Here is a 23,944-nt window from a genome sequence, read left to right as displayed (position 1 = left end):
CGAAGCCAGGAGCCAGGTGCTTCTCCTGGTCTCCCATGCGGGTGCAGGGCCCAAGCACTTGGGCCATCCTCCACTGCACTCCCAGGCCACAGCAGAGAGCTGGACTAGAAGAGGAGCAACCGGGACAGAGTCCGGTACCCCAACCAGGACTAGAATCTGGGGTGCCGGTGCCACAGGGGGAAGATTAGCCTTGTGAGCCATGGTGCCGGCCCTTTTTTTTTTCTTTTTAAGAAATATTTTAAAATTTATTTGACAGGTAGAGTTATAGACAGTGAGAGAGACAGAGAGAAAAGTCTTCCTTCCATTGGTTCACTCCCTAAATGGTTGCCACGTCTGGCGGGCTGTAGCAATCCAAAACCAGGAGCCAGGTGCTTCCTCCTGGTCTCCTTAACACTTGGGCCATCCTCCACTGCACTCCTGGGCCACAGCTGGACTGGAAGAGGAGCAACCGGGACAGAATCCTGTGCCCCGACTAGAACCCGGTGTGCCGGCACTGCAGGCAGAGGATTAGCCTACTGAGCCGCGGTGCCAGCCAATTAAGCTTTTAAAGACTCAGGGAGGGCAGCTGATGATTTTCTTTCTCCATGAATTCTGAGGCAGCTCTTCTGGCTTCATAGCTTCACTGTGATCTTTCTCCTCTTCTTTGGGATCTTCCATTTTCTCATCCTCCTCACTAAGAGGCTGAGGCATAAGCTGATTACCTACAAGGACGTGCCTGTTAATTCTGTTTCACTCTCTTTCTTTTCCTTTTGGGTGGAACCTTTTGGCCTGCATTTCATTGTTTATGAAATTTCTAAGTGGGCTGTGAATATAAATACAAGCCAAGTCCTGCAGGTTCCTGACAGCACAGGGAGGAGTCCCACAGAAGCAGGCTTGCCATAACCATTCTTACTTGGCTGCACAAGTGGAGCAAATGAAACAGCAAGGATATTTTTACTTTCCCAAGTGTTTTGCCCCGGTCACATAATCTGTGTTAACTGATCTTCTATAGGCATGACTAGCGTGCCTCCCACATTCAGTGAAATTTTCACATAGTTTTCATGGCCTTTTTGGACCCTAGCACCACAATAAATTCGATCATACTGATAACTGTAAGACATTTCTAGAGGTGGTTACCAACTACAAATGCAGGTTCACAGAACTCAAATTTATCAAAGCTATTATTTTTGACAAAGCTCTCCAGTTTTTCCTTGGCGTATTCCACTACATCTGAATGAAGCTCAATCCCATGATTTATTCTAAAAGGACCTGTGGCACAGCGGTTCAGCCCAGCCCACTGTAGCAATGTGCAGGGCCAGTCTCTTAATAATTGGTGAGCTTCCTGGAAGCCAGCTGCTGCCACTACAATACCGCCAACTTTTAAAAAATGTATTATTTTAAAATTGTGTTCACTGGGGCTGGCATTTGGCATAGCAGATAAAGCTGCTACCTGCAGTGCTGGCTTCCCAATGGGCTCCAGTTCATGTCCTGGCTGGTCCACTTCTGATCCAGCTGTCGGCTGTGGCCTGGGAAAGCTGTCAAAGATTGCTCAGTGCTTGGGCCCCTGCACTAGTGCAGGAGACATGGAAGAAGCTCCTGACTCCTGCCTTTGGATTGGTGCAGCTGCAGCAGCTGCAGCCATTTGGGGAATGAACCAGCAGATGGAAGACCTCTTTCTTGCCTTTGCATTTCAAATAAAATAAATCTTTTCAAAAAAGTATTCATGCCAGTGCCATGGCTCACTAGGCTAATCCTCTGCCGGCAGTGCCAGAACCCTGGGTTCTAGTCCTGGTTGGGGGCTGGATTCTGTCCCAGTTGCTCCTCTTCCAGTCCAGCTCTCTGCTGCAGCCCAGGAAGGCAGTGGAGTATGACCCAAGTGCTTGGGCCCTGCACCCACATGGGAGACCAGGAGGAAGCACCTGGCTCCTGGCTTTGGATCGCTGCAGCATGCTGGCCATAGCAGCCATTTGGGGGTGAACCAACAGAAGGAAGACCTTTCTCTCTGTCTCTCTCTCTCACTGTCTAACTCTGCCTGCCAAAAAAAAGTATTCATTTATTTATTTTTTTTGAAAGGGTAGAATTGTAGAGATGGAAGGAGGGAGAAAGGGAGAGGGAGAGAGGGGGAGAGGGAGAGAGAGGGAGGTAGAGGGGGGGAGAGAGAGAGAGAGAAGAGAATGAATCTTCTTTTTAGTTCCATTCCCAAGTGCCCTAAATAGCTTCAGCTGGGCCAGGCCAAAGCCAGGAGGCAGAAACTCAATCCAGGTCTCCTGTGTCTGTGGGAGGAACCCATCTAGTTGAGCCACTATCTGCTTCCTCACAAGTGAATTATCAGGAAGGTGGATTGCTGTGTACACTCTAAGTGTCAGATTAACCTGATGTGCTATGATTACAATTATTTTGTGGATAAAAATAAGTGATAACAAAATAAGCCAGGCATTACTAGCAAGAATTGAATGCGTATAATTAACAGGCAAGTATTAGTATGTCTCCAATAGGTATTTATTTAAATTATAATACCTTTTCTTAATTTCTCTAGCTTTCTGACTGCCATCTATTTATTAATTTAAAGGGAAAATTTTAAGAAATGTCTTGACAATTGCTTTCTCTACACGTTTGCTTATTGTAGGAAAAAACCACAATAGTAAAGTCATATTGAAGTAAAAATAATCTTGTTGTTTTGATTAAATTAATTATAATCAGCTGTCTCTTTTTTAATTTTTTATTTCATAAATGTGAATTTACAAAGTGCAACTTTTGTATTGTGGCTTCCCCCCCAACCTCCCTCCCTCCTGTGGCCCTCCCCTCTCCCTCTCCCATCCCACCCTTTATCGAGTTTCATTTTCAATTACCTTCATATACTGAAGATCAACTTAGTATATACTAAGCAAGGATTTCAACAGGCTGCATTCACACAACCACACAAGGCATAGGGTATTGTTCGATTAGTAGTGTTTTAAAGTTTCATAGTAAAACACATTAAGGACAGAGATCCTATGTGGGGAGCATGTACCCAGTGACTCCCGTTGTTGATTTAACAATTGGCACTCTTATTTGTGACGTCAGCAATCACCCGAGACTCTTACTATGAGCTGTCTAGGCTATGGAAGTCCTTGAGTTCACAGACTCTGAACTTGTTTATTCAAGGCCGTGTCACAGTGGAGGTTCCTTCCTCCCTTCAGAGAAAGGTGCCTCTCTCCTTGATGGCCTGTTCCTTCTGCTGGAGTCTTATTCACCAGGGTCTTTCATTTAGATTGTTTTTTGCCATCGTGTCATGGCTTTCCATGCCTGTGAGACTCTCATGGACCTTTTAGCCAGATCCGAATGTCCCAAGGGTTGATTCTGAGGCAGGAGTGCTGTTTTGGGCATTTGCCATTCCATGAGTCTGCTGTGTGTCCTGCTTCCCCAACTGTCTCTTTTAATAGAAAAGAGGAACAACAAGCATCGTTTTAGACTCTAAAAATATTATAGTGTACAACATATCTATATGATTTGGTAAATCTTTCACAGTTATGCTCCTGAAGTAATGCTAGGATTGTGTTGAAGCTGAGGGGGACAGACACTGGGAAGTATTTTCCCTAATACCAGAGGGGCTTCATGCATCATTTGTGGGGGACTAAATTACCATAATGGACAACCTGGGTAAGAGATAAGGAGGGTGATTGATAATGATTATAAATAAATAACTAAATAAAATATTGTTTCCATTCAGTTAAGAATAAACCTGATTGAGTATAATAGATAATTGAACTCATGGGCTTTTGTAAATCATTTGTATTTTTCTAACAAGCTCCACAAATTATATGATCTGGGGATAATACAGTAGTCTGAGAGTGTAAGATTAACATGATCATGACCATGTGGCTTATAGTCTCCATACTCTTATCTCATGGCTACATATATGACCAACACACTATCTGTGTTCTAGGAAGGAATAAAGAAAATGATTTTGCAGGTAAAACTTCCTCCTTTATAATCAACATTCCAACAAAATTATCTCAATGACTTCCACTTTCATCTTAGTTACCAAGAAAATACATCACAACAGATATTTTTGCTCAAGTATTGTGAATTACAGTAGCAGCTATTAAGCAAGATAAGCTAACAGATTTTATGCAAGTCTTGTTGATACACATGAAAAAATATAGCAAAATGTTCAAAGTTAGCTCTTTGTTCTTTATTCAAAAATAAAATTAAAAAGGCAAAAATGTATTGAAAAATAACAATACAATTTTAATACATTTGAAGGTATTACATGGAAAATTAACATTAAAAGCATAGGGCCTAAAAATCTGATTATGGATGGAAAATAAATTATTCAAAAACAGACAAACTGAAAGAAAGCAGAAGATCAAAATAAACATTGAAAATAAAAATGATTATCCTATAGTGTGCATATTTTTAGGTAAAAATCATTTTCCTGGCTGGTGCCATGGCTCAACAGGCTAATCCTCCACCTAGTGGCGCCGGCACACCGGGTTCTAGTCCCGGTCAGGGCATTGGATTCTGTCCCGGCTGCCCCTCTTCCAGGCCAGGTCTCTGCTATGGCCTGGGAGTGCAGTGGAGGGTGGCCCAAGTCCTTGGGCCCTGTACCCCATGGGAGACCAGAAGAAGCACCTGGCTCCTGGCTTTGGATCAGCGTGGTGCACTGGCCACAGCGTGCTGGCCACGGCGGCCATAGGAGGGTGAACCAATGGCAAAGGAAGACCTTTCTCTTTGTCTCTCTCTCACTGTCCACTCTGCCTGTCAAAAAAATCATTTTCCTAATATACAAAGATGGTGAATTTGGGAGGTTGACAAGGAGTGTGGTGTGATGGGGTTGATAAGATGTTCTAACTTTAATGAGTTAGACATTTTAATTTGAGACATCAACCTAGTGAAAAACAATCTTCCTTGTTGTTCAGTTACGTGTGTATTCACCCTTAAAGGCAGTGTGTGGTATCATTTCAATTTCCACTCTTTCAGAGACATTCCTCCCATCAAATAAATGAGTCTATCTTCATTGTCTGTTTCAGAATCAATAACAGTAATAAAGTTACTGGTTTCCATTGTGTTACTGTATCCAACTGATATATATTGATTATAATTCTATAAAAGTGCTTTTGTAACATTTTTAAATGTCATGCAGTGTTACATTCTAGATACCATATTTATTGTTCAAAACATATATTTCCTCTATTTATTTTTCCTGTACTTGGAGTATGAGGTCTCTGCCTGGTCCCTTCCATGGATGGGAGGGGGCAAAATGCTGTCGTGGCAGTAGGGACTGTAGCAAGCCATGTATATGGAGGGAAATGGGCTTAACATTAGCTGTGAGTGAAGAGGATGGGACACCTTCTATGGCAGATATTGATGTTTCTGTGTCTACCCCAAGTGGCCCATGGTGTCTGTCCTTCCCTCCAGGCCACCTGTTCCAGCTCTTAGTGTGTGGTGGGAGAGGGACCTGCAGGCCTGAGAGACAGCATAACAGCAGAAAGCAAGGCCTAAGGGTGGAGGCCTTCTGACAGGTGGGATGGGTTATACATTCAAATGTGAAGGAAAGTCTGGTTGAGAGGGCCCCCTAGGGCTTGCCTTCAATCTTCTCTGGCTACTCATCAGGGCTACCCCTCACCACTGAGACTCTGAGTCTAAGGAGAGAAGGGGTTGCTGGCTGAGCCCACCTGGCTGGTTTTTTTCAGGAAGTCTGTCAACTGACACTGGTTCATTTCCGAAAATATTTAATTTACTAAAAAACAGCTTGCCAAACCCATGGTAACCAAGGTGTGGTAGTTGAAATGGAGTTTCCAGCCAGCTGGGCTCATTAGCAGCTGTTCCTCTCCTCCCATCCCACCCAGGTGCAGTTGTCAGGCCAACAGGGCTGTGACTGCAGATGTCAAATCAAGGTCAGGATGATGGTTCCCCTGATGTGATCTTATGTAAAATATGACAATGACATGTGCTGAGGTCCAGGACATGGGCAGCAACTGCTATCCATATGGTATAGAAAGTTCCAAGTTCACAAAGCTGATATGTTCCTGAAAGCATTCCTCTAGCCTTGGCAAATGGTGGTGATTGGAGCAGGTACCAGATCTGGTAACAGTGTGACAGGGGATCTGTCATGCCCAGGCATAGCCACATGGTCTTTATGGAGCCAATAAGAGCAACACCAAACCAGAAGGCCAGACCATGGGCCCTCCCTGATTACAGCATGTGGAGTTTGAATGAGAGTTATATTCCATGCAAATCTTCCTCTTTGGTATCTACAATGTCCCTGATGCCACCTGAAATCCTGTCACAGCCTTCCTTACCACCTGTCCTTGCCACATTGGACATCCTGGCACTGACCCTGCCATCCCTGCCACAATGTTACTTCCCACCACTACTTGGGTTGACCACATTCTATATCAGAGTAGCTGGGTTTGAGTCCAGGCTCTATTTCCAACTCTACTTTTGACCAGTGCATACCCTGGGAGGCAGCAGGTATGTGGTCCCTGCATCCACATGGGAAACCTAAATTCAATTCTAGATTCCTGGCTTCAGTCTACCTCGCCCCAAGTGTTGTGAGCACTTCCGAAGTGGATCAGCAGATGGAAGACTTATTCTCTCTTTCTCTCTCTCTCTCATATTAATTTAAAATATTTGGAAATGCAAGGGACATAACGGTCATTGAAATTTGAAATTTGACATATAAAAAAGCCATAGAATTTTGGCATAGAAAAACCAAAATAATGTTTTCATCTGGTTTTGTCGCTATACATATTCTCTCCTTCATGTGACTATAATTTTATTTATATATATCACATTAACACATGATATGCAGTTTTGCTACATTCCTTTTCCATTTTCTTTTTAAAATTTTATTGGTTTATTTATTTACTTGAAAGACAGTGTGACATAGAAGGAGAGATGGAGAGAGAAATCATCCTTATTTTTGTCAATTTAAATAATTATGGGACAGATTTTCTGTATGTGGGATCATTGCATCAAAACATAATGAACAGAGAGTTTCCTAAAAATCTTCATGTTCACTTCCACAGAAGCTGTGACAATTTGAATTCCACACAGAAATCTGTGAGGGAGCTAATTCCTCATGAAAACATTTTCAATTTGGGGGACTTTTGCTCATGCATTAGGTGACAAGTGTATATCTCTATAGTTTTCCAAAAATACCAAATTTATGCACCTTTTAGTTTATGCCTTATTTTTAGCACTTGTATAAATATAATTTATGATAATGAAATGTATCCCTTCAAAGTACAATGTTGAGTGAGTTTTAATAAATATAAACATTAGTGTAACCACCACACTTGAGATTTCTAATAATTCCATCATTCCAGAAAGCTCCCTTTGGATTCACTCCCTCAAATAGCCCTTATCTAAGACAACCACCTTACCACATTTTCTCCAGGATGGTGTTTTTAACATTTTTCAATGATGAGAATATCTGTGGTTCTATAAATTTACTCTAGGTGATACAAAATTTTAATCCCTAATTAATGACCCTTATGAATAAATCTTCGGTGAAATTCTTGTAAAAATATTGGTGTGTATTTTTTTTCTTTTCTCTTGGGAAAATACATAGAAGTGCAGTTGGTAACCCATGTAATATGTGTTTTAATTGTGTAAATTTGCCACCAAATGTTGTTCCATTTATATTCTGAACAGCAATAAATGAAAGTTTCAGTGAGTCCACATCCTCACCAATGTTTGGTATCCTCAGTCTTCTTAAATTTAGTCAGTCTGCTGGTATTTACTGATATGTGAAAGTGTTTTAATTTGAACTTCCATTAATAGGACTTATGTTGAGTTTCTTTTCTTGACACTAGTAGGCATACACAAAGCTCCTTTAAAACATCTTTTGAAGTATTTTTCATGTATCCTAGGACTTACTGTTTTATTATTATTGAATTATTAGAGTTCTTCATATGTCCGATTTAAAAAAGTTTGGCTTGGCTGTGGGCATTTCATGTAGCAAGTAAGATGCTGCTTGGGATACTTACATTCATATCCAAATGCCTGCTTGCAACTTTTGGCTGCACTTTGGATCCTACTATCCATACAGGAGCTTGGAATGAGTCCAGGGCTATGATTTTTAATTAGGCACTGTGAGGCTGTTACAATAATTTGGGGAATGAAGCAGCATAGGGAAGATCTTCTTCTGTCACTGTATCTCCCTCTCCATTCCTCTCTTTTTAAAAAGATTTATTTATTTTTTTTTTGGAAGGCAGAATTACAGAGAAACAGAGACAGAGGCAGAGACAGAGAAATCTCCCATCTTCCGGTTCATTCCCCAAATGGCCACAAAGGCTGGAGCTGGTCCAATCTGAAGCCCAGAGCCAGGAGATTTTTCTGGCTCACTCACATGGGTGCAGGGGCCCAAGGCCCTTCCACTGCTTTCCCAGGCCATAGCAGAGAGCTGGATCAAAAGTGAAGCAGCCAGGACTTGAACTGGAGCCCATATGGGATGCCAGCACTGCAGGGGGTGGCTTTACCCTCTACATCACACTGCTGGCCCCTCTATTTCTCTTTCTATATCTTTCTCTCTGTGTGTATCTCTCTCTGCTTTTCAAATCAAATGAATATAAATACATAATTCAAATTTTGGTGAATTTATTCCCCAAGTAAGTGGCTTCCATGTAATGGTCATGTATTACAATGAGAATACATTTTGGGAAATTCATCATTAGGTAATTTTGTTACTGATGAACATCACAAAACATATCTACACAAGTCAAGGTCTATGCCATTACTTGTCAATATAATCTTATGGGATGACTTGGGGTTCTACGTGGTATGTCATTCACTGAAGCTTTAACCTTTAACACTTTGATTACATGAGTGCATTAGTTGAATATCATCAAATGAAATGTTCAGGTCAGTTTTTGGACTCTAGTAATCATATATTTGAAAAACAGTTCCAGAGAGACAAGGAGACACCCTCCACAAACACACATGAGAGAGAGAGAGAGAGAGAGAGAAAGAGAGAGAGGGGGAGAGAGAGAGAGAGAGAGAGAGAGAGAGAGAGAGAGAGAGAGAGAAGAGACATCTTCCACATGCTGATTTACTTCCAAAATGGCCACAACAGCCAGGGCTGGGCCAGGCTGAAGCTAGGGGTCAGGAGGTTCTTCTGGGTCTCTCATGTGGATGCAGAGGCCCAAGCACTTGGGCCATATTTCACAGCTATCCTAAGTGCATTAGCAGAGAGCTGGATTGGAAGTGGAGCAGCCAGAACATGAACTGGCACCCTTATGGGATGTCAGCACCATAGGCAGCAGCTTTATGCACTATGCCAAAATGTCATTCTCCCATTTTAACTGTTGGTATGAGGTAGTTGAAAATCACAATATTTGATCTTTCTTAAAATTAGCTTTACTGTTTTATGTCCTTTTCATTTTAAAGTATGTTTTTCAATTAGAAGGTGATTTTTCATGAGGATACAGAGAGAGAGAGAGAGTTGTTGGAATTGTGATGGCATTTCTTCATATTTTAAAATAAATTTGGGGAAATTCATGTCCCGAATTACTGAATTTTCTTAGCTTTATTTGTCTGAAAGTCAGGGTGACAGAGGAAAAAATAGAAATGAATCTTCTATCTGTAGTTTTAATCTCCAAATACTTGTAATAGAGCTATGTGAAGCCAAAAACAAAACAAAGATAAAAACAAAACAAAACTCAAAACCACAATAATCTATCTAGGTTTGCCACATGCGTGGCAGGGGCCCAAGCACTCAGTATATCATTTCTGTCCCCCAGACACAGTAGTAGAGAGTTATATCAGATGTGGAGGGGGGATTTGATCAGAAGTAGACTACTATGGGACATTAGCACCCCAAATGGCAACTTAACCCACTGCATGACAATGACCACAATGACATTGAGTTTTATAGTCAATGCAGGTATTATGACTTTCCACTTCATTTGGATCTTCTTTATATACTATCATGAATATTTTGTTTTTCATAGCATGGGGTATTACATAATATTTGTTATTTGTTCCCAAGTAGTTTCTATTTTTAATGCTTTTGTAAATAGTTTTATTTCATTTAATTTGTTTGTTCTTAAAACATATTTCATTGAATTTTGCATACTCACCTTCCTTGCTGGGGTTTCTTCTAGTACATTCAGTTTATTTTATATTTTCCAAATATTCTCTTATTATCATCCAAAAATCTTTCGAGAAAAAATCATTTAAATTCTAAATATTAATGTGTCCTTATTTTCAAACTATTTTTCTATTGTAATCTGTTTTATATTTCATTTTTATTCTGCTGTGATCTCTATGTATTTGGTTGTGCAAATATGGGGTTGTTTTCAAATTATTTATTTTTAATTTTAAATTATTGGCTGGCGCCATGGCTCAATAGGCTAATCCTCTGCCTTGCGGTGCCGGCACACCGGGTTCTAGTCCCGGTCAGGGCACCAATCCTGTCCCAGTTGCCCCTCTTCCAGGCCAGCTCTCTGCTGTGGCCAGGGAGTGCAGTGGAGGATGGCCCAAGTGCTTGGGCCCTGCACCCCATGGGAGACCAGGATAAGCTTTACCTGCTACGCCACAGCGTCATCCCCAAATACATCATATCTTATGGTGAAAATACCCTAAGTTCTTTCTATTAATTTTCATTTGTTTTAAAATTTCTTATGGTAAACAAATTTCATTTATTTCATAAATGCAGATTTAGGAGCATAGTATCTAAATAAACATTTAACATTTACTTAAAATAAAATAAGCATTATCATTATGTATTGTCACTCTACTGTGCAATGCAACAACAGAACTTTCATCCCCAATGTGTAGTGTAGGATTTTACTATCGCTTGTACCATTTACATTTTCCTATCCTCTCTCACCGTAGTCGCTTCAGACTCTGGTAACTATCCAAATACCCCAACTTCTGAGATCAGCTTTATTATATTTCACATATGAGTAGAATTCTGTGACTTATTTTTTTGTTCCTACCATACTACCTAGATCCCCCTAGTAACAGGTGTTTCCTAATAGGGCTTCAGACTCTGCCAACTCCCATGTACCTCCCCATGATGGCCCCTGGAGTATGCTGGGAAAACCGGGAGGCACCTGCTGCAACTCTGATGGAAGTCTCATTCAAGAGGTGACAGTGACAATGAGTTTTGTACATTGAGCATGAATCAGCAAGGCCCTGCTAGAGTGGTAGAACATACACACCCACAGGATACTCATGGACTTATTTTATCCACATGCACAGTGGCACAACCATGAACTACACAGGGGAATGCAGTCCAGGGTGGGGAGAGCAAGAAACAGCTGGAATAGAGCAGGAGCTACTTTGTCAACCTACAGAAAACTGACCAGTCTCTTGCTGCCTCTGCAGGGCTAGAAGAGAACAGGAGAAGAGTAGGACTTGGAGAGATGGGGCTGCTCTTTGTGACAGGGATGTCTGCCACTCTGAGTCAGGGTCCTCCCAGTGTGCAGATATCCTAGGTACTCTCAACATCAGCCTTAGTGTTGGGCACATGAGTGTCAGGAAAAGTAAGAGTGATCCACCCCTTAACCCCTCACCTGCATCAAGAAAAGTGTCCCTGTTCTTCATACAGATTGTACAGCTCAAGATCCCAGGCAGGCTGTGCTCAGTTACACTCTCCCCTTTCCACCCTTCCAGGAGGACTCCCTGGAGCCCAATATTGACAGCACAAGAGAGATGGGGCAGTACTAGAGCAGAAGGCATCAGATTGGATCAGCAGGGCTGGTGTGAAGACTCTTATGTGGAGGAGGTTTTACCGTTGTATTACTCAGTTCTTATTGAAGGAATGGATGCAGAGTATGGGAACCTTAGGAAGATGTAGCAGGTTTGTGTGGGGACTCACTGCAAAAATTTTGATTCCAAATTAAAAGGGCTTAAAAATCTGTTACAAAATATAATTGCATTGGGGGAAGGAGGATGGGTTTGAGGTAGAGGCTTGCAGGAACCTGGGACCTTGTATAGCAAGTGTAGAAGGCACTGGTATAGCTGGTCACATGGAATACCTACCGCAGATCTTACTTTTTGCCCGTTTCCTAGAGAGACCCCAAGATCTATCCCTGGAGATTTTGGTTATTCAGTGTGTTGAGGAGGCTGACTTTGGCCCTAGTATCTGTGGAGTGTACCATTGTGACAGGGCTGGTTCCATGATGTCACTGTTGCCTAGCACCCCTCTGTGTTCTACTGCAGTTAGAGGCTTACTGACTTGGAGCTTTTTTTTTTTAAGTTTAGGAAGCTCATTCATCACAGGAGAACACAGGTGGCTGGGACCTGCTTTCTTCATTTCCTGCTGAGTTGGGGACAGTCCCTACAAGGTATGTGGCCCTGACTTCTCCTGGCTAATGAGGAAGGTGATATTTGCTGTACCCCCAGTGGTTTCCACTGTATACTGCATATGAATATAGTTGTTTCTGACCCTGTGGGATGGGTGCAAATTTCCCTTTGATATGGGTCTGTGGAGGGACATGAGTCCCTAGGGAGCCATTGTAGTCAACAGTGATCTCAGAGCTGTGGGTACACCAGACTCAGAGACTTCATGACCTATAATGTGATGGGAATGGCCCTTTATGATGGAAAATGTGGCTGCTGGAGGAGACTCTGAACCCAGTCTGTGTTAGGAACAGTCTTCCTGTGTGTCAAAGAAGTTGGACAAAGACCCTTAGTCTGATGTTCCCTCTGCCCCTGTACTTTAAAGAAGTCTGGAAACTAGACTCCAGGTGTCATACACCTGTCTGTGGATCTGAATCTTCCTTTGATGAAATGGACAAGAGCTCTGTGAGGGGTAGTTCCCTGCAGTTATGCAGTATTGTTCTATGTACATGTTTTTGTCTTGTAGCTTCTAGCAGATGTGGGCCCTGAAGATGTAGTAGGCAAAAGGGTGAGCAGACACCATGGCCAAGGATGAGCAGTTACAGACCTGGATACTCCACAAAGGAGGAAGAATCCAACCTTGTTCTGTGCCTGTGGTCACAGGGCCCTGGGATCCCTCAGGACAGACAGGCTGCCCTGCTGCCCCAAGACTCCAAGTGCCTCTGGTCATTCACCTGAGTCTCCTTGTTGGTTGCAGCATTACAAAGGAGGGAAGCAGGTGGGGCCGAGGGAGGAGAAGGATGTGAGCTGCTGCCTAGTCATAGATGGGTTGGGGGTCCTGCAGTGAGTCATTGGTCTGCATCTCATCCTAGTTGTGAGGCCATTTTTAGAAACACCTGCCTTGAGATAAGACAGGTCTCCATAGGGTTGGGACCCTGTTTCTGGCTGCCATCACAGTGCTCATCCTGGTGAACATTAGATTAGAGCTGACTGACCCGGTGAGTGATCCAGGGTGACTGGCAGGGATGGAGCTGGATGTGAGGTAGTTGTGGTTTATGCAGTGCTGAGGCCTCTTCTGCACAAGGGGAGGGCCATTCTGAGGTCTCACTCTGTGCCTGATTGAACTTGCCTTTTTCTGCACCATTATATAGGTTGTGTCCTAGGGTTAAAGACATCTATTCCTTAATTGTGGCCAATGGTCAGAAAGGAGCCAGTGGGTCCCTGAGTCTCTGGGGGTCAGGCTAAAATCTCTTAAAGAAGGACCAAGGGGAGTCACCATCTTGGAAAAAATACGATCCAGAAAATAAGAATTTCAGGGTAGGCCTCGTAAGTGTGCTTAAGACACAAACAAACATGAAACTGTTCTTCCTATCTGAGACTACAGTCAAATTATGCAGATTTCCAAAGTCTGGTGTTCCTGGTGTAGTCAATGGAATCATTACAATATAAGATGGTGGTGTATTCTAACTTGATGTAGGCTTATGGGGCAGCTTTGGTTTTTTTTCCTTGATGGATATGCAGGGATGTGCCTGTGTTATGTTCCTACTTATCTCAAAATCTTCAGTAAGTTCTTGGTAATTGTAAAACTTGCTCTGAGGTGTTTTGTGGGAAGTTAGAAAGTCAACTATAACAGTTTAGTTGGCTGGGAGAGCAATGCAACTTCCTATCTGAGACAGACTGTGGTCATCCTGAAAACCATCCAGGACAGTTTACAGGACAACTATATACTTATGAGGGAAACTGTGGGCACTGAGGTGGCAATGTCTTAGGGTTCTGTGTCCCAACTCAATGTTGTAAAGCAGAAAAGACAAGAATCAGAAGGATTCCTGGGAAACTCAGATCTAGCTGAGGTAACCATCAAGAGGGGCTAAATTCTAGCAATTATAGTGGACAATATTGACAAGTAATGGTTCAAAGATCATAAAATAATAAGAAAAGCTATATTTTAGCAGATATGGGGTGCACAATAACCTATGAGTCTTTCTAGTTTAATGACTAGATGTGTTGACATGACTTCGGATATGTAAGTTTTTATCACTTGAACTAATGGTTCCATAAAACATAGACACTGTTAAGAATTCAATAAAAATGCTAACATGCATGTGCTTATTTCCAACCTGAAGTAATTTTTCCCATTTGTTCTCAAGCCTCATAGTGAGCAGCAAGATAAAATTGCCTCAAGTACACAAATATCAAACAAACTTGAATTTATTTGTTTTAAATTTTTTATTTTCTTGAAAGGCACATACAGATACAGAGAAATAGTTGTTCATTTCTCCAAATGTCCACAATACCAAGTGCTAAGTCAGATAAATCATGAGAGAGGAATTCAACGAGTACCTCTCATGAAAGGAGCAAGGAGCCATTCACTTGAGTTATCATTTGCTGCATCCCAGAGTGTACAGCAGCACAAACCAGAAGTAGTTGGGATGTAAACCCAGGCATTCATGTATCAGATGAAGGAACACCAAATAGTGATTTAACATCTGTGCCAAACATCCACTCAATGGTGAGCAAATTGACATAAAAATATAAGGCCATCCTATAATAGCAGACTGGGATTTTGTAGAAGATCAGGCAAGATTAGCCAGAACTGGCCCAGATCAGCAGCACTGTCCACCAGACCTCCAGTACAAAATTCACACCTAAAATAATTATTTTTAAATTTCATGGCACCAGGTGCTGTCATTTCAAGCAATTAGGATTTAGGATTACCAGCTTTATCAAATAAAAAGTGCAGAATGTTTGGTCTAATTGGATACATACAGTACATTGAAACACCATACATTTTGAATACCATAGTGGGCAAATTCCCAACATTATCATTTTAGTCTGATATACTGAATATACACTGGAGTAACATTAATAACTTTGAGAATTAATTTTCTTTTCTTTTTTTGACAGGCAGAGTGGACAGTGAGAGAGAGAGGGAGAAAGGTCTTCCTTTACCATTGGTTCACCCTCCAATGGCCGCCGTGGCCAGCATTCTGCAGCCGGCACACTGTGGCTGGCGCACCATGCTGATCCGAAGCCAGAAGCCAGGTGCTTCTCCTGGTCTCTCATGCGGGTGCAGGGCCCAAGCACTTGGGCCATCCTCCACTGTACTCTCAGGCCACAGCAGAGAGCTGGACTGGAAGAGGGGCAACCAGGATAGAATCTGGCACCCCGACTGGGACTAGAACCCAGTGTGCGGGCACCACAGGTGGAGGATTAGCGTAGTGAGCCGTGGTGCCAGCCAATTTTCTTTTTTAAAGATTTATTTATATATTTGAAAGTCAGTGTTATACAGAGAGAAAAGGAGAAGCAGAGAGAGAGAGAGAGAGAGAGAGAGAGAGAGATTCAATGCATTGGTTCACTCCCCAGTTGGCTGCAATGGCCGGAGCTGGGGTGATTTGATGCCAGGAGCCAGGAGCTTCATCCAGGTGTCCCCACACAGGTGCAGTGGCCCAAGGACTTGGGCCATTTTTTGCTTTCCTAGGCCATATCAGAGAGCTGGATTGGGAGTAGAGCAGCTGGGACTTGAACTAGCACCAATGTGGGATGCTGGCACTGCAGGCACTGGCTTTATGTGCTACACAACAACACCAACCTTGAGAATTAATTTTTAAATTTGATTTTGTGGAAGCGTATAATCATTTTCATGTCATAATTGACTTTTTTATTCTTTAACATTATGCTACATATCTTGATCAACATCTTTTTTCTTACAAAAAGAGCTTTATTATATGTTTTTATTCTGTGCTTCAATACTGCATATCATGATTTCACTTATGCTCATACTGGAAGAATGTTTACCAACATTTATTTACCAAAATTTATATATTTATTTGAAAGACAGAGTTACACAGAGAGCGGGGAGGAGAGAGAGAGAGAGAGAGAAAGAGTGAGAGAGAGAGAGAGAGAGAGAGAGATCTTCCATCCACTGGTTCACTCCCCAGTTGGCTGCAACAGCTGGTGCTGTGCTGATCCGAAGCCAGGATCCAGGAGCTTCTTTTGGGTCTCCCACTTGGGTGCAGGGGTCCAAGGACTTGGGCCACCTTCTACTGCTTTCCCAGTCCATAGCAGAGAGCTGGATTGGAAGTGGAGCAGCCAGGTCTCAAACTGGCACCCATATGGGGTGCTGGCACTGTAGGCCAGGGCATTAACCCACTGTGCCACAGCGCTGGCCCCCAAAATTTATTTTTTTCAAGTTTTAAACTTCATTTCAAAGATAATCATGACAAACATCTAAATAATTATACACTTCAAATCAAAATTTATTTTGCCAGGGATTCCAATGTAGCAGAATAGAGAAAGATCAGACTACACTAGGCTAGAAGAAAATAATAAAAAAGGTGAAGAAAGTGCATTTTCAGGAGTGAGTTGGAGGGAAAACTTCAGTGAAGATTCTGTGGAAGGAGGAGAGACATTGTGGATCTGTATGGAAGGTGCAGATGTGCAGCAATGTGCACAGACACACCACATAACCCCAGAAGCCAAGAGCTGGAGAAAGTACCAGCTTTGGAGGGTGAGGTGTGATCAGACTGCAGCACCCTGTAACACTGGTGATATAGTCAGAATGAGAGCCTAGTAGACTACACTTTGAATCTGGCCCGGAGACCTGAGGGGAACAGGGTGCATGCTCACCCAGGAAAAAAAGGGGCATAATTCTTTCTACCCATCTATCTCCCTCACACACACAACAGTGCCTGGAAACCAACTGAAAGAGGGTGGGTGCCATTTTGTACATAAGTACTTAGCAGCTATAGCAGCTCTTGTGCACTTGTCCAGAAACTAGCAAGGACAGATGCCATCTTGCGAGCTCCCAGCAATGGGGGCAGATAAGGTGCTATGCTGACATTAGCAACAGTTGAAGAGACTCTTGTATGTGCCCAGTAACTGGTGGGAAGAAGGGGTGATTTTGAAATGATTAAGGCTGCAGCCAGTGTGTATTGTGCACATGTGGGATCCAGGGATTTTACCAGAGGGAAAAATCCATGTTTCCCACTGTCTTTGAGTCTGCTGGTTTTATGGGGGCTGGGCACCCATGTACAACTGTGATGTGCCCGCAGCTTCTCAATGTATTGCTGGCACGAGGTTCAAACCATCTATGCAGTATACTCACATGCAGCTGGCTCTGGGAACATCTCTGCCTCTCTATGAATGGGGCCATGCTAGTGGGGCAGAGTGGATCCTATGTACAACATGACTGTGATTGTGCCTTGTGGGATGACACTATGGGAACCCTGTGACTGAGAGAGTACAGGGTGTTGCTGGTTTTCTGGGTAATTACTGTTTATAGCTCCACACACTCTGATCTCCCTAATTAGGGTGGGACATTGCAGCAGGATCTGTGCTCATCCTTTGTGCAGTTCATATACCAGCATAGGTGAAGGTTACACCCACTGGGGCCTAACACTCAGGCATTGAACACCTTAGAACAGAGGAGGGAAGGGTGTGATGATGCCAACACAGGTGATCATTCCCTCCCTTCTGTTGACAATTAAGAAAACATACCATGTCCAAAATGGGTGTGACCCTGGATACTCACTCCATCCTGGAGCATAGACTAGAGCCCCCAGGACACACCCAGCTCAAGCATCTGGGTAGTCACTAAAAGAGCAGATGCTCCGCTAAGCCACAGAGGCATAGTTCAAAAATAATCCATCAGAGGAAAAATCCAATAAATGTATCCACAAATGCCTAAAAATAAATGCAGAAATTCAAGATAAAGAAAAAAGAAAACAACATAATTCCACCAAAGGAATGCAAACACTTCAATATTAGACTTTGAAGATGAAGAGGTTGATGAAATACCTGAAATGTAATTCAAAAAATTAATCAAAGGATTAAGAAGCAATGAGAAGGCCGGCGCCGTGGTTTAACAGGCTAATCCTCCACCTTGCGGCACCAGAACACCGAGTTCTAGACCCGGTTGGGGCGCTGGACTCTATCCCGTTGCTCCTCTTCCAGGCCAGCTCTCTGCTATGGCCCGGGAAGGCAGTGGAGGATGGCCCAAGTGCTTGGGCCCTGCACCCGCATGGGAGACCAGGAGAAGCACCTGGATCCTGGCTTCAGATCAGTGAGAAGTGCTGGCCACAGTGGCCATTGGAGGGTGAACCAATGGCAAAAAGGAAGACCTTTCTTTCTGTCTCTTTCTCTCACTGTCCACTCTGCCTGTTAAAAAAAAAAAGAAGCAATGAGAAAAAATTCAAAAATGAAAGAAATTCATAAATGACATGAAAGAAAACTTGTTCCATAAAGTTGAGATTTTTAGAGAAACCAAAATAAATTATTAGAAATGAAGAGTTAAATATGTCAAATAAAAAGGCAGTGGAAAGTCCTAACAACAGACTGGTTGAGGCGGAAGAAAGAATATCTGAGCTAGAACACAATCACTGGGAATTTTTCAGTAAGAACAACAAAAAAGAAGAAATCAGAAAAATTTAAAACAGTGTTGGAGACTGTTGGGATACTATCAAAGGACCCAGCTTATGGGTCTTAGGAGTTCCTGAAGGTGTGGAAAGAGAAAATGGATTAGAAAACATATTCAGTGAAATAATTACAGAAAACTTTCCTAATTTGGAAAAAAAAAGAGAAGTCAAAGTACACGAGGCACACAGAACTCCCTATAGCCATGACACGAAAAGTCTTCATCAAAACACATTACAATCAAATTTTCAACAATAAAACACAAAGAAAAGATTCTAAAATGAGCATAAAATACCAAATTGCTCTCACAGGGTCTACAACTGCACTCACATCTGAATTCTCATCAGAAACTCTGCAGGCTAAGAGAGAATGGAGAGACATAATACAAGTCTTTGAAAAACAGTCAACCCAGCATACTGTACCATGTAAAGCTATCATTTATGAATTAAGGTGAAATAAAGAGCTTCCATAACAAACAGAAATTGAGTGTCACCACTCGCTTACCCTTACAAAAGTGCCTTAAGAATGTGCTACACACAGAAACACAGAAAGTTAGACTTCATTATGAAAGAATATGAAGGCAGTAAAAGTACAAAAGAAATATAAAGCAAACAATATGAATATATATAGAAAAAAATGCCAGGGCCAAGCCATTACTTATTGATCATAACCTTGATGTAAATGGCCTGAACTCTCCAATTAAAAGATACAGACTTGTTGAATTGATTGAAAATCGAGACCTGTCTATTTGCTGCCTACAAGAAACACACCTCAGCAGCAAGGAGAAATGCAAATTGAAAGTGAAAGAATGGGAAAAGTTATCCCACACTAATGGAAAGCAAAAAAGGGGCTGGCGCCATGGCTCACTTGGTTAATCCACTGCCTGTGGTGCTGGCATCCCATAGGGACACTGGGTTCTAGTCCTGGTCACTCCTCTTCCAGTCCAGCTCTCTGCTGTGGCCCAAGGGAGCACTAGAGGATGGCCCAAGTGCTTGGGCCCCTGCACCCACTTGGGAGACCAAGAGAAGGCACCTGGCTCCTGGCTTCTTATTGGTGCAGCACCAGTGGCCATTTGGAGAATGAACCAATGGAAGGAAGACCTTTCTCTCTGTCTCTCTCTCTCCCTGTCTATAACTCTACCTGTCAAATAAATTAACACAAACAACAAAAAAGAACAAGTGTAGTCATCCTAATATCAGACAACATAGACTTTAACCAAAATATTGTTAAAAGATTCAAAGAAGGGCACTATGTGGAGATTAAGTGATCAATTCAACATAAGGTGAGAAAATAATAAATGTTTAAAATCCAATGCCAGGGCATCTGGTTATTTACAAGAAATAGTAACAGATCTAATGGGAGACATAGATTCCAATACAATAGTAATGAGAGACATCAACACTGATTTTCCTCAATGGACAGATAAACTAGACAGAAAATCAACAAAGAAACAACAGAACTAATTGATATTATGGATTAAGTAAACCTAAATGATATTGACAAAGCTTTTCATTCCACAGTTGTAAGACACATTATTTTCATCATTGTATGGAACATTCTATGTTATAGACCATATGCTAGGCCATAAAGCAAGTCTTAGAAATCTTAAAAAATCTGAATCATGCCATGCATCTTCTCTGACCATAATGGAATTAAAGAGGAAATTAACAACTCAAGAATTTATAAAACATATGCAAACACATGGAGACTGAAGAACATGTGCCTAAATGAATAGTGGGTCATTGAAGAAATAGAAATAAAAAAAAGTTCTGGAAATGAATGAAGATAACACAACACATCAAAACTTATAGAATACAGCCAAAGTAGTGCAAGAGGGAAGTTTATAACAATTGAATGCCGATAATGAGCTGGGAGAGCGGCAAGATGGCGGAAAAAGAAGGGAGCACATTGATAGTTCGGCAAGACACAGGTTAATAAAAGTGGAGATACTGCAGGGACAAGGAAGAGTAGGGGAAGAAACAGCAGAGGAAACACTTCCGGAACTAGTGATTCACAGTGGACCTGCAGGGGGAGCGTGGGAGCCCAAGTTGGGGACACCAGCGGCAGAATCAACACACAAGCACTGGAACGCAAGGTGAGCCGAACCTCAATAGCCCGAGACACCAGCGGGCAAGCGGAAAGAGGAGACTAGAGGGAACGAGGCTTGAAACCCTGTGGGGAAAAGTTCACCAGATGAACTAGAAGAGAGAGAGAGAGAGAGAGTGACCAATAGGGACACGAGTTTCTCTCTCTCCACTCACCTCTCAAAGGCGAGCAAGACAAAGAGCAGACGCCATTTTGGACATATTTCATAAGCAGGGCGACCTCAGGTCTGCACCAGCCTTGACCCTAGCAGAAAAACCTGACTGTGGGGGGAGGGGTGAAATAACAGGAGATTAGCATCTAACTTGGCAACCCAGTGGGAGACTGCAGGAGACTTGGAGCCCACACTGAGGGCAGCACAGATTCCCTGCGTGGTCCTTGGGAAAGAGCTTCTGATCTCTGGCTCCTGTGGGTATATCATTCGCCTGCTAACTACCTCCAATTACGTTCAGCTGTGCGGAATTACTACCCTTTTGAATCAAGAAAAAAAGAAACAAAGAAAGTGAGATTTACCATGCCTAACCTGGGAGTGTCATCTTTGACACACCCTCAACCCTGAGGAACCAAACACAGCTCTCAGTCCACACTCATCATAGCCTCTAAGGCTCCACCGAAAGCAGACAGTCCACTTATTCTAGAGTCACAGTATAAAAAGAAAAAAACACCACAGTGAATACACCAAATATCTCCAACATGCCATACAACAAATGCAAAAAGCGAGGTAACAAGAACAAGAAAGACACTATGACGCCCCCAAATGAAAAAGACACCCCAATTCAAGATTATGAAGATGATGAGATCGAAGAAATGCAAGAAGCGGATCTCAAAAAATTGATAAGAACATTAAGAAGTTCTCAAAAACAAATTCTTGAACTACAGAAATCCTTAATGGACAAGATAGAAAATCTCTCTCATGAAAATGAAATATTAAGGAGGAATCAAAATGAAATGAAACAACTAGTAGAACAAGAAACTGTAATAGTGATGAAAAATCATAATGAAATGAAAAATTCAATAGATCAAATGACAAACACATTAGAGAGCCTTAAAAACAGAATGGGCGCAGCATAAGAGAGAATATCAGACTTAGAAGACAGAGAACAGGAAAGGAAACAGGCAAACCAAAGAAAAGAAGAAGAAATTAGAAATCTAAAAAAATATTGTCAGGAATCTACAGGATACTATTAAAAAACCCAACATTTGGGTTCTAGGAGTTCCTGAAGGCATGGAGAGGGAGAAAGGATTAGAAGGCATTTTCACTGAGATACTAGAAGAAAATTTCCAAGGTTTGGAGAAGGACAGAGGCATCTTAGTACAGGAAGCTTATAGAACCCCTAATAAACATGACCAAAAGAGATCCTCACCACGACACGTTGTAATCAAACTCACCACAGTGAAATATAAAGAAAAGATTCTAAAATGCGCCAGAGAGAAACGTCAGATTACTCTTAGAGGATCTCCAATTAGACTCACAGCAGACTTCTCATCAGAAACCCTACAAGCTAGAAGAGAATGGCGAGACATAGGCCAGGTACTAAGAGAGAAAAACTGCCAGCCCAGAATATTATATCCTGCAAAGCTCTCATTTGTGAATGAAGGTGAAATTAAGACTTTTCACAGCAAACAGAAACTGAAAGAATTTGTTGCCACTCGTCCTGCCCTGCAAAAGATGCTTAAAGATGTGTTACACACAGAAACACAGAAACATGGTCATCAATATGAAAGAAGGTAAAGGAAGGAAACCTCACAGCAAAAGATCACAGGAAGCTCAATTTCTCTTTGACATAGAATTAAACTCTGATGCTCTGTTAAAGCAATGTGTTAAAGTAATCTATTATGTTCTCTTGATCTCTGTTAAATTCTAATTGTTCAAAAACAGCTGAATTTTTATTAAGAGCTATGGGTTATTTAAATAGGTGCTTATTTTCAAAGATTTGAATAATCACCTTGTAACAATGATCAAATTTGGTCTATGTTATGTCATGATTTTAAGGAATCTTATTTCAACCAGATATTTTGGATTTTGAGCCTTCTTGGGATTCTTGACAGGCATTCAAAAAATCAAAGTTTCAAACAATCTGGACTCTAAAATTTCCAGTAAATCCTGGACTTTGGTTTTTCCATTTTGGGCCCAACTGAAAATATCGAAGGACCTATGTCTCTCATCTTATAGAGAAACCAAATAATCAGGCTATTTGGATTATATTAGAAGTACTGTCAAGATGAGATGTGGTACCAAATTTTAAGTTTCTATAATGGAAAATGCTATTATTACAAAAGTTTGAGAATTAAAAAGTCTAATAATTTTGTGTTACTAGACATGATAGTTATCTTAATGAGAAAGCCCCAGAGGCCTAAAGGGTTAAATACTTGTAAAATCCTACAGGTAATTTCAAAAATACTGTGAAGTAAGCAAGTGCCTCTTGTTGGTTGATGAGTTTATAATTTTAAACATGGCAACTTAAAGTCTTTTGTCATCCATAGTTATATATGATTTGCTGCTCATAAAACTAAATTGTTGTTGGCTCTGTGCTGAGCTGTCCTCCTATAGGTTCCTATGGACTTTTTCCAGCCACTTCTATTGTATTCAGTACTTTGGGATGGCTCTGTAAACAGATGAAGCCAATAATGTATTAACAGTACCAACTGAGAGAAAGTATGGTTAACTGAGGTTACTAAAAACAAAAAGCAATTCAAATTTGGCAATCGACAAAAAGAGTTAAAGATTTTAAAAGCTATTATTAAAATTGCTATATTGGTCTATTATGCTATGTTATATGTGTGTACATATTGTATGTCCACATGGGGAAATTTTATTAAGAGTTTTATTTTAAATGGCTTATAGATAAGATTGTCCATAAATTTAAGCTGCTAAAATTAATCAAAGATACATTTTAATTTGTGTGACCTGAATCTGTGTATCATATGTTTTAAACTTGTTGGTAGAAAGAAACTAAAAACATTTTATATGGTTGTGCTTAAGTTTACTGGTTAAACAAACTACACCATGTTAGATATTTAAGAGGTGTTTCCAAATACATGATTCTTACAAATTATAGAAGGCATTGGACCTTCTGGTAAATGTTTTCTTAAGTTGTTATCTAATGGTTGAAACAGTTTGCTAAGTATTCATGTAATATTGCTATTGTCAGCAAGCGATCTAGGACTTGCTCCC

The 23,944-nt window shown here is 41.5% G+C and overlaps 1 pseudogene; it reads right to left on the bottom strand.

Annotated features, from left to right (window-relative positions):
• Nucleotides 1-552: 552 nt before the first annotated feature.
• LOC133764051 (protein-L-isoaspartate O-methyltransferase domain-containing protein 1-like) overlaps nt 553-23,944 on the bottom strand; it is a 46,324-nt pseudogene continuing 22,932 nt past the window's right edge.

The sequence above is a fragment of the Lepus europaeus genome, chromosome 7 (genome assembly GCF_033115175.1).
Source record: "Lepus europaeus isolate LE1 chromosome 7, mLepTim1.pri, whole genome shotgun sequence".
Lineage (NCBI taxonomy): Eukaryota > Metazoa > Chordata > Mammalia > Lagomorpha > Leporidae > Lepus > Lepus europaeus.
This window is presented reverse-complemented; position numbering and strand designations above follow the sequence as displayed.